This window comes from Phyllostomus hastatus, unplaced genomic scaffold, assembly GCF_019186645.2.
Source record: "Phyllostomus hastatus isolate PE091 unplaced genomic scaffold, TTU_PhHast_1.1 phas_scaffold_12, whole genome shotgun sequence".
Classification (NCBI taxonomy): Eukaryota; Metazoa; Chordata; class Mammalia; order Chiroptera; family Phyllostomidae; genus Phyllostomus; species Phyllostomus hastatus.
This window is the reverse complement of record NW_025334007.1, coordinates 12,813,398-12,823,546: the sequence shown is the minus strand read 5'-3', so window position 1 is coordinate 12,823,546 and position 10,149 is coordinate 12,813,398. Positions and strand designations below refer to the sequence as shown.

At 40.2% G+C, this 10,149-nt stretch overlaps 1 protein-coding gene across 2 annotated transcripts in view; it reads left to right on the top strand.

Annotated features, from left to right (window-relative positions):
• The first annotated feature begins 4,478 nt into the window (after nt 1-4,478).
• Nucleotides 4,479-10,149, top strand: part of CDKL5 (cyclin dependent kinase like 5) — a 148,638-nt gene continuing 142,967 nt past the window's right edge. For both annotated transcript variants that reach the window (XM_045855815.1, XM_045855813.1), the window contains exon 1: nt 4,479-4,569. The gene's annotated coding sequence lies outside the window, so the exon portion shown is untranslated. The remainder of the gene's footprint in view (nt 4,570-10,149) is intronic.

Here is a 10,149-nt window from a genome sequence, read left to right as displayed (position 1 = left end):
GCAGCAACAAGTATTTCTGACATATTCCCTGGCTTTAAGCCTCTTTCATAATTTATTGTGTAGGGTGTTGGGGAGGAAGAGGAACTGGATGTTACTACTGCCTTTATACCTAAGATCATCAGGTCAGGGTGTCCAGAACTATTAAACGATTTAGGCCAAATGGAAAAATGCAAGCATTACTCTCCATTATGTGCTCCAATTCTCACTGGTTTTTTTCCCTGCTGTTATCTATAAAATTAGCTGGCTCGCTTCTTCCAAAGCCAAAGACAGCACATCTCCATTATCTTATTAGATACTCCTTTTGAAATAAAAAGCCCTTCTACATCAGTAACAGCATCCATTAGCACCACCCCACTCCAGCTCCTTGGATACCACTGATCTCAGATTACGATCTGGGCATATGAGACTAAGGTAGACCAAGGGGTCAACAGCCACCCTAGTGGATTGAAAATGGTCACTTTGGATGCCCTGAGTCACAAGCCTGGCAGATAATGATGGTGGGAAGGGTGGTGGTAGGAGAGGATGGGATTTAAATCAAACACAACATTTGAGTTTTAAACTGGATTGATGTTTAATAGTTGAAAAAGACCTAAGAATTCTTAAAATTGTCCAAGATGTGAACGGACACAAAAGACAGATTTGCCATGAAAACATGGTTCAAAGTAGTGATTGAAGAAAAATAAACTGCTTTAGTTTATAACCCATGGAATTGAGCCTGCTCAATAAGAGCTAATCCTTGTAAAGCCCTTACCTTGGGCTAGGTACTCTGCTAAGTATTTCAAAAATAATCATTCACAAAGACCTATGAGGTGAGCACTATTATTATCACCATTTTACAAAGGGGAAGTTGAGCAATTTCTCCAAGGACATAACTAGAGCTGGCATTTGAATGTAGGTGATCTGGCTCCTGAGTCTATGGTTTTAGCCACCAAGCTATGCCTTGCAGACCATCCATTTTCATATGGCATTCTATTCTGGTGTGGTTTTCCCTTTTGAATCTTTTAAGGCTGATGTTTCTGTTCTTGCTACACTGTTTGTGGTTAAACTTAGTGCCTGGAGGACAGGGATAAAGGTTTTAAGAGTTTAAAATGAGGTATTGGACTTATATTTTTTAAATGACATTTTCCCAAATGGCATGAACTTTAAATGAAAACATGTGAGACCTGACAGTCTGATTTAAGCTCTAAGCAAGGCCAAGGAATAACTAATGCTCACCTTTTCATACAAACACTACAAATTTACACAATGATTTGATTCTTAAGCTTTTCTCTTAGATCTTGATTGCATTTTGAGGTCTAGGTCCAGATGGGCCCTTCATAAATGCTTTTTGACAATGATTGGAAGGCCAATTTTGTTTTCTAGACTTGTCACACATATATTCAAGATAAAAATATCTTACATCTTGCCCTGGCTGGTGTAGCTCAGTGGATTGAGCACGGGCTGTGAACCAAAGTGTCACAGGTTCAATTCCCAGTCAGGGTACATGCCTGGGTTGCAGGCCATGACCCCCAGCAACTGCACATCGATGTTTCTCTCTCTCTCTCTCTCTCTCCCTCCCTTCCCTCTCTAAAAATAAATAAATAAAATCTTTTTTAAAATCTTACATCTTGATGACCACCTGTTTATTTATTATTGAGACCCCTAATGAGTAGAACGCATGGGATCTGACATCTGTAGCATGATGCTTCTGAGGCATCTAATAGAAACTCTGACACAAACTGTTTTAAGCCCACGGAATAGGCAGAATTTGTTTAATTAAGCAACTCAGTGGTATCATCAAGAAACCAGCTTTTGTTTTTTTATTTCTATTTATCAACTGTGCCTTACTTAGTGTATAGGCCTTGACCTAAGACTGGTTTTCCTTCTAGACATAAAATGGCTGCCAGTGGGAACCAGGCTACTTGCTTCTTTGTTCATCTAACAGGATAGAGAGGGGAAATCTTTCTCTCTCAAACCATAGGATATCGAGTCCTTTCCTTTAGTCTAATTGGGCTACACATAGATTAACTAAGACTAATAGTGCTTACCTCACTGGGAGTGTGAACACAGTTTGGGTTCTATTAGAAGGAGGAAGGAGCAAACTATTTCTTCATCTGGAAATGGTGACCTAACAGAGAATCTTAGAGAAAATCCTGAGGCTCAGCAATAATGTATGTAGGGTTGCCAGATTTAGCATATAAAAATAGAGGATGCCCAGTGAAATTTGAATTTCAGATAAAGAACAAATAATTTTTTTGTATAAGGGTGTGCACCTTTTTCTACAAACACTAGAAATTTACTCATTGATTTGGGTCTTACATTTTTCTCCTTGATCCTGATGCATTATGGGGTCTGGACAAAGACAGGAATTTCAAAAAATTTTTTTACAATGATTAGAAAGCATATTTAGTCTTCTACCCTTCTCCCACATGTATCCACAATAAAAATACATGCTTATACTAAAAAATATATTCATTGTTTATCTGAAATTCAAATTTAATGGGCCTCCTGTATTTAATCTGGCAACTCTAAATGTATGTAATGTTCTTGGCACATAGCAGGCATTCATTCAGTGATATTAGTGTTCTTTCTACATAAGAAAAGAGCTCAGCTAAATGGCAACATGGCACTTCTTAATTCATACTAACCTTCTAGACAAGATATAATTTTGACCGAAATTGCAGTTAACTAACCTGGATGTGGCTCCAGGAAACTGTTCACCACTATTCATAACCAGATTAAACCAAATGTCGCTAGGTGGAAGGCTATATTTGTATATCTGGGATGGCACATTATAAAGGATCTAATATTACCACTTAAAACTAAACTGGACCTACATCAATGGATATTTAGTTATTGTTTTTTCCTTGTTCTGATTCTATACAGATAAATCATTCTTCGTGTAACATACAGGAACGAAAATGAAATGATTACCCCAGGAATTCTGGCTCCATGTGGGTGAAGCTTGAGGTCACAGCAACCTTACTTTGCATCTGCAGGAGGCAGGAGACTTTGCAAAGCTCTGCTGTTGCCTCTGACTCCATTTTCCCTCACTGTTAATTCACTATTCTTACCTGTAAAATTTCCTAATATGCTTCCTGAAAAGCTGAAGAGAAAGCAGGCACCTTTATTTCCTCATCAAATATTCACCATGGTATGAAAAAGAAAACCCTTTTGGCTTGGCACAGTGTGGCCAAACCTAGCATATTGTTACATACTGTTACCAGATTCATGACAGGAATAGATTGTAAATTTTATTCAAGATATCTATTTCCCATTACAGTACACTACTGCATATTTCTAATTTGGTGGCTGCTATGACCTCATACACTGCTTATTTTCTGTGCTTTTGTAAAAAAAAAAAAGCCAACAGAATAAAACCTATTTTTCCTCTTTGCTTTTTAAAGTGGAAAATATTATGGAGCTTTACATAGATTTCCCGCGATCTTTTAAAAATTATAATTATTCTTAATTTTCAAAAAGTGGCGTTGGAAATGTATCTCTTTCCATTTCATCACCTCTTATCCTCATTGGAAACCTGATCCATGGTAGGTATTAAGATCTTTACATTTTTACTGGTTGGGCGATGACTTCATTGCTTTCATGCCAGCTGGGAGGGGAATCTTGTGTGGTGGAGCATTGGACTGAAGCAGAGCTGTGGGTCGCTGCTGCTGCTCCAACAGCCGTTTGCATGCATCTAGCTGCTGTGTAAGGAATCCTCAGACTACCCGTTCTTTGCTCCGAAGGGATTGCAGGCTGATGGATGAGTGTACGTGTGAATGTGTGTATATGTGCGTGTGTGTATGAACCGGTAGCTGCAACAGTTGGACAGCAGCAGCAATGGACTTCGATATTGTTTTTTACCAACGACAGGGATAAACCGTCTTTCATCATTTATTTCCAAGCAGTGCCTCGGTTCCCGCTCCAAACGTGCTCTCCCCGCTCTTCCCGGACCCACCCCTCCCAACCCCCGCCCCACGTGTCTCTCCGGAGGGAGACCAGGATAGCAGCGATGCAGGCAGGATTCCCCTTTTTTTCCGCAGTGACAGGCGGATTCCCGGGCCTCCTCGGTCCCCCACCCCTGCAGCCGCCCCTTTCCCAGTCACGATCTCCCCCCCAACAGCGTCCCCCTCCCTTCGCACCGACCTCTCAAGGCTCGGGCCCCGCCCCTCGCAGCCACCCAACTCAGGTTGCTAGGGCCTGGAGAGGCAACCAAACTGGTGCGCGCAGAGGTGCGGCGCGCGCGCGCGTGCACGCGCGCGCAGACGAGTTTATACAAGGAACCAACAGTCTTTGGCTTGGAGGAATCGAGCACGAGCAGAGCGGGCGGGGCGCGCGAGCCCGAGTCTGAGCACGAGCGCTCTCTCCGCATTGGCTCCTACTAGAAGTAGGCGGGGTCTTAGGAGCTTTCCCATTTGCCCGAATGGATGGCTGGGGCGGGGCAGTTAGCAAATTAGGCTGCGCGTTCGCTTCTGTGAGAGGGCGGGGCCGGAGGTTTCGATTAGTTGTTGCTGCCGCTGGGCAAGGTAAAGCGGCGACGGCGGCCTCGGGAACTGTGGGGTACCCGGCTGGAGGTGGGGGACTCGCCAGGTGAGTAGTTGTACCGCCGCTTGCCCGCCTGGTCTTTTTATTCACACATCGGTCCCGCGACCACCCAGCTTCTCCCTAGAGATGGGACCCACCCGGTTCCCCCGGGCAGATGTGAGAAGGGGCGGCGACGCGGCGAGGGCGCCCCAGTCTGGAGTGGCCCCTTCTCAGCGGCCCCATTGTATCCCGGGAAGGGCTTCCCCGCCTAGGGGCTGCAGCTGTGTTTTGGGGTGTGAGGAGAGATCTAGAGGAGAGGCGGCGGGTCGAGGCCGCCCCCCAGGACTTCCCTCAGCAATGGGTTTTGGGGTGTCTCTGCCGCCCCCGCGGCGCTGGGTCCCTTAGGCTTGCGGCGAGGGAAGCCCCTTCCTGCGGGCGCTGAGGACAAGCCTGTGCACCGGAGCCCCGCGCCCGAGTTCCGAGGGAGCCCGGGACCTGCCGCGGGCAGTGAGCTGCGGCCCCGGCCCCGCTGACCTTGGCTGTCCGAAAGGGTGGGCGAGAGACCCACCGCCTGCCCTGGGTCTCCTCCAGCCTTCGCCGGACAAGTTTCAGGCGTTGCTATGAACTTCACGACTGGCATAGTGAGGGGAAACAAAATTGGCCCCTTACCGGACCTTCGTACCCTTCATACCCTCATAGAAATTAAACCCTGGGGTTTGAAACCATCTCCCAGAACGAACAGGTACTGCTTGCATTGACTCGTCTTGTGCCCACGTTGGGGAAAAAAATAACCTGAACATATTTCAGTGTAAAGGCAGATCTTCCTTGAGGGTTTTGTTTTTCGCTTCACTCGAGTGTTAGAGTACAGATGCCTGGATAAGAAAAACCTGACCTTAGTTATCTCGGCTTAGACGGATGCTGTGATATTTATGTAGATGCAGATCAGTGTTCTGTTTAACACAATCTATTTTAATTGGCTGAAATGTAAGCTGATTTTAGAAAGTCTCGCAGACACAGAATGATTTCTTTACGTGCATCTGAATTAGGTTTGTTTGGACGTAATGGTTATGTGTTTAATGTGAAAGATTACATAGATTAATTTGTATGAAAGCATTTGACTGAAACAGGAGACATAAATATGCATAGAATAGGATTCTCGTTTTAGGTAACATCTGCTGGAACATTTCCAGCTTGTTCCTTTCTTGCTGTAGGGTTACAAAAAAAGAAAAGATCTTCACTGAGGCTATTCTGAATTACATGCGAATGACATTTAGATGTAAACTTGTTTTTAATTTCTTTAAGGGTTTTAAAATGCTTTATTCATAAAATGTGAAGAAGCTATGTTTACTTGTCTCTATGTTTAGTGTTGAAGTGGTAGTATAATCTTATATTTAACAACCCAATTAGGGTTTATTAATAATACATTTTTAAAAGGTATGTGTCTTTTTGAGAACACGATAGTTAAGTACCTTAGCAATCTTTTTAATTTCTTTATTAAAAGTACTATTTTAGGTTTGAACATTTTTGGCGTTGACACTGGAACAGGAGTAAGGAAGCCTGCAGTGGTATTACCAGTTTGACACCATCAGTGGGTGTTTCTGTTGACAAATGCAGAGAAGAGAACATTTGGGAAGGAAATCTTTTTTTTGGGGGGGGGGGTTGTAGGGGTGGGGGGTGAAGGGGGAAGGAGCCAGAAGACAGAAGCTGTAGAACTAAAGCTGCCAGTACAGTGTATGCTGAGCATTTCACAAGTACAAGGAAACCTAATTAGGGTAAAAAAAAATTCAGTTGGATTGTATTAAATAATAGAACTCCAAAAGAGGCATGCTAAATACATTTAATCATTCCAAGAATGTTAAATAATCTATCGTTTCAGAGGAGTTTGGAGGGTCTTCAGTTGAAAAGACTGTCAAATCCCTTTGAATCATCTTGCCTTTTTAACATAGTGCAACGATTAATTTGATATACATAACAGTTTAATGTTTTAATTTTGCTTATTTAGCATGTTTCTTAAGCCTAATTGTTTTAAAAAATAAAACTTGATGTATTTTAAAAAATAAGTAGAAATAAGCATTCTTTCCCCAGAGAGGGTTCAGTTTTTTCTTTGCTCAGATTTATAATTTATTCATAATGTAGGGGCTTGTGGTAGGGATTTTTTTACTTCTTTATCTCAGGCTTCTGATTTTTATTTATGCATGTTCCCTGGGCTAAACCTGCCATTATTTTCATTGTAATTTTCTTGGAGTTATTTAAACCAGATCTGCAGTATACCCTGGGGTTTAAAAGAAAAGGCTCCCATTGAGGGAAATTGCAGGACCATCTCGCATAGATGAGTAATAGAAGGTTGACTGACTGTGAATCAGATGTATTTATTCTGTTCCAACTGTGCTGCATGGGGTTAAGGCAGTCTCATTTAATGAAAACCAAATTTTACATGGTATTTCTACTTTGAAGGTACAGTATTGTTACATTACAAGTTGAAATACAGAGGTGAAGAATTTACTTCAAGTATGCTTTTACCCGCCAGCCTTGCTTCACCAGTGTGTCCAAGAATCTATGAGAGACTCTTTCGACAATAGTGGCATTGTTGGAAATGACAGTGGCTTCTGTTGCAGGAGTTTAACCTTTCATTATGATTTATGTTTCAATTTACTTTGTGGTAGAAAATTCAGCTATATCTGAAAATAAGACTGTAGGAAATTTTAAGGAAGTGAGCAAAGAAAATAAGACTTCACTGTGTCTGTTGAAAGTTTACCCTTTTCCCTCTTCCATTTTGATAACTTTGGTGGTTATGTGTTTTATTTCTTCTAGATATTAGGAGATTTGCTAATATAATATACTTTATTTTGGGCAGTTTGTGCAGGATATGACTTTTTCGTCTAATAAATTGATGGCAAGTAATAACAAGACATTTAAGAACAAATGAATTCATATGCGTAGATCCAAAATGTGAGGGAAATCCTTTAGGTAACCCTTAACTTTGATATAAGAACAGCAACATTTCAAGTTAAGTTGCTTTCTAAGTAGAAAGGGCTGTTTACTCAGGATTTAATGATTTTAGGTTCTAAAATTTTATTTTATTTTACTTTATTTTATTTTTTGCCAGCATAAAATTTCTTGCTGGGGAGGGGAATCTCAAAGGTTCTTTGTCATTTGATGTTGATGTCCATTGGATTGCATATTTCAATTTGCGAAAATAATGCAATTAAAAGACTACATTTAAACTTTCTGTTTGGGAAGCTTTTCCAATTCACTTTTGATCTTAATGTTAGAATTGTTTTGTTGGCAATGTATCACTTAAGTGTTTGGATTCAAATTCTTGATAGTTTGTGGAGTGTTTCCTTTATATACAGCAATGCATGAATGACTGGATTACACAGTTCTGGTCTCATTTCACAATCAAGTTTGTACACTTCTTGATACTGAGATCTGTCAGTGGGTATGCACGTCAAGAGTGAGGACCTTCTACCTAAAGAGGCTTGTAGCATTTAGACAATTCAGATTTTAGTATCAACAGAAAATTATTTATTAAATTAAAAGGACCTAGCCCATTTAGGTCTCTGAAATTGTGAACATATTGAGCTAAGCTCTTTATGTACTTAGAAACATTTGTGTTTGAAATGGTTCTAATTAAGGTCAAGTTTTGGGTATGGTCTCTCTTTTGGGCATTCTTCTCTACAATAATTAAGTTATATCCTATTTATTGAGCTTTACTGAATACCAGATACTATGGCAAATAATTTGTTTGCATGAATATACGTGTGTATGTGTGTTCTCACAACGTCTGTTATTTCTTATTTCCTGTATACATTTGACCAAGTGGACTCAGAGAGAGAAAATAATTTGCCCAGATTACTCAGATAGTCATCATCAGAGGCAAAACTTCCATCCAAACCGGTCTGACTTGAAATTGTTTTCTTCAAAATCATGCTTTCTGCCTCTCTTTAGAACCTGATTCCATTTCCTGGGGTGGTACTAGAGATATCAACATGCCTCCTGGAGTTCACAGGCTACATTGGCAAGGCTACCTAACCTTTAGTCACATGGGAGGCTGGACTCAGATTCATCAGCACTGCTGGATAGGACAACTGGAAGTGTAGACTTTTCTAACAGGGTCATTAGTTCTGTTTCTTCATAAATGAAGGCTGTACCTAATTATTTATACCCAAAATGAGTGTCTGTTTCTAATTAACCACTTGGTATTTCATGTTTCTAAATGTTCCATTCTAACTTTTGACTGACTTTGATTAAATTTGCTTCACTAATAAAGGCTATGAAGAGATTTCTTGAATTCAATTTTGTGGTTTGATGCACTTTTTGAAGTAAAATGGCAGCCATTACAACTTGCAGGTGGTATCTCTTCTGTAAAAGTAATGACTTAAGTGAAATAAAGTTTGGAGGTGAAGTCTTCAGAGATTTGTTATTGTTGCTTCTTAATGCATAGAAGTTGGGCACTGACAAATTTTTTCTACTCGAAAGTAGAATTTTCTACTACTTCAAGCCTCTCATGATTTTGTGTTTGTGTTTAAACAAGACCCATCGGTAAGAGAGCTAAACAGTTGCTAAGCCCAAAGGAACAGTCAGAGGTCCATGTTAGGGAGGAAAAGGACTTAATATGCTATTCTGTAATGAGAATCAGTTTGGTCACTTATTAGGGTTAGAAAGGAGTGATGAATATCATAGGAGCTCAGGGCCAGAAATCATCTTGGTCAAAGCAGGACAGTTATTCTACGAAGATGGGACCTATACATAGTTCTTGTGGATTTCTTTACCAAATATGGGTTTTCAATATGCATTTTTAACAGCTTTATTAAGGTGTACTTTATATACCATAAAATTCACCTGTTTTAAGTGTGCCATTCAAAGATTTTTTTAGGGTAAATTTATGGAGTTGTATAACCATCACTGCAACCCAATATTAGAACATTTCCATCACCCCAAAAAGATTCCTTCCACCAACATGCATTTTTTAACCTTATTTACTTGCTTCCACCTAGACCCCTTTAACATCAGACACTGATAGGTGAAATGTTATAGCTAGCTCTTGGAAGATACCTGTTAAAATATCTCCTTATACATATTACAACTTCTTAGTACTTTTTTATTTTCAAAAGCTTTTGCCTAAACATAATACATAGTATCAATAAAATATTAAAGGACAGTACTATGAATGGTATAAATTACCCTGTCTTTGTGGTTTTGATTATATTTTATTTTGGTCTTTTAAAAAATTATTTTTAATATGTTTCTTGATTTTAGAGAGAGAGAAAAAAAAACATTGATGTGAGAGAAACATCATTTGGTTGCCTCCCATTCACACCTTGATGGGGGAAATTGAACCCGCAACCTAGTTATGTGCCCTGACCTAGTTATGTGCCCTGATTGGGTATTAGGGATGAAGCTCCAACCAACTGAGCCACACTGGCCAGGGCTGTTTTGGTCTTATTTTAAATCAGCAAATAAAATACAATGTTTTTAATGATACATTGGAAATGCAGGCGGGGGGGGGGATCAAGGTAAAAGTAATATAATTATTGGGCAAGAAAAAAATTCCTTTAAGACTTGAAACCATGGACAAAATATTTGGTTTTCTTGATTTTTTAAGCCAGTGATATTGTGCATTTCATTCTTTGAGCTCTAATCCCC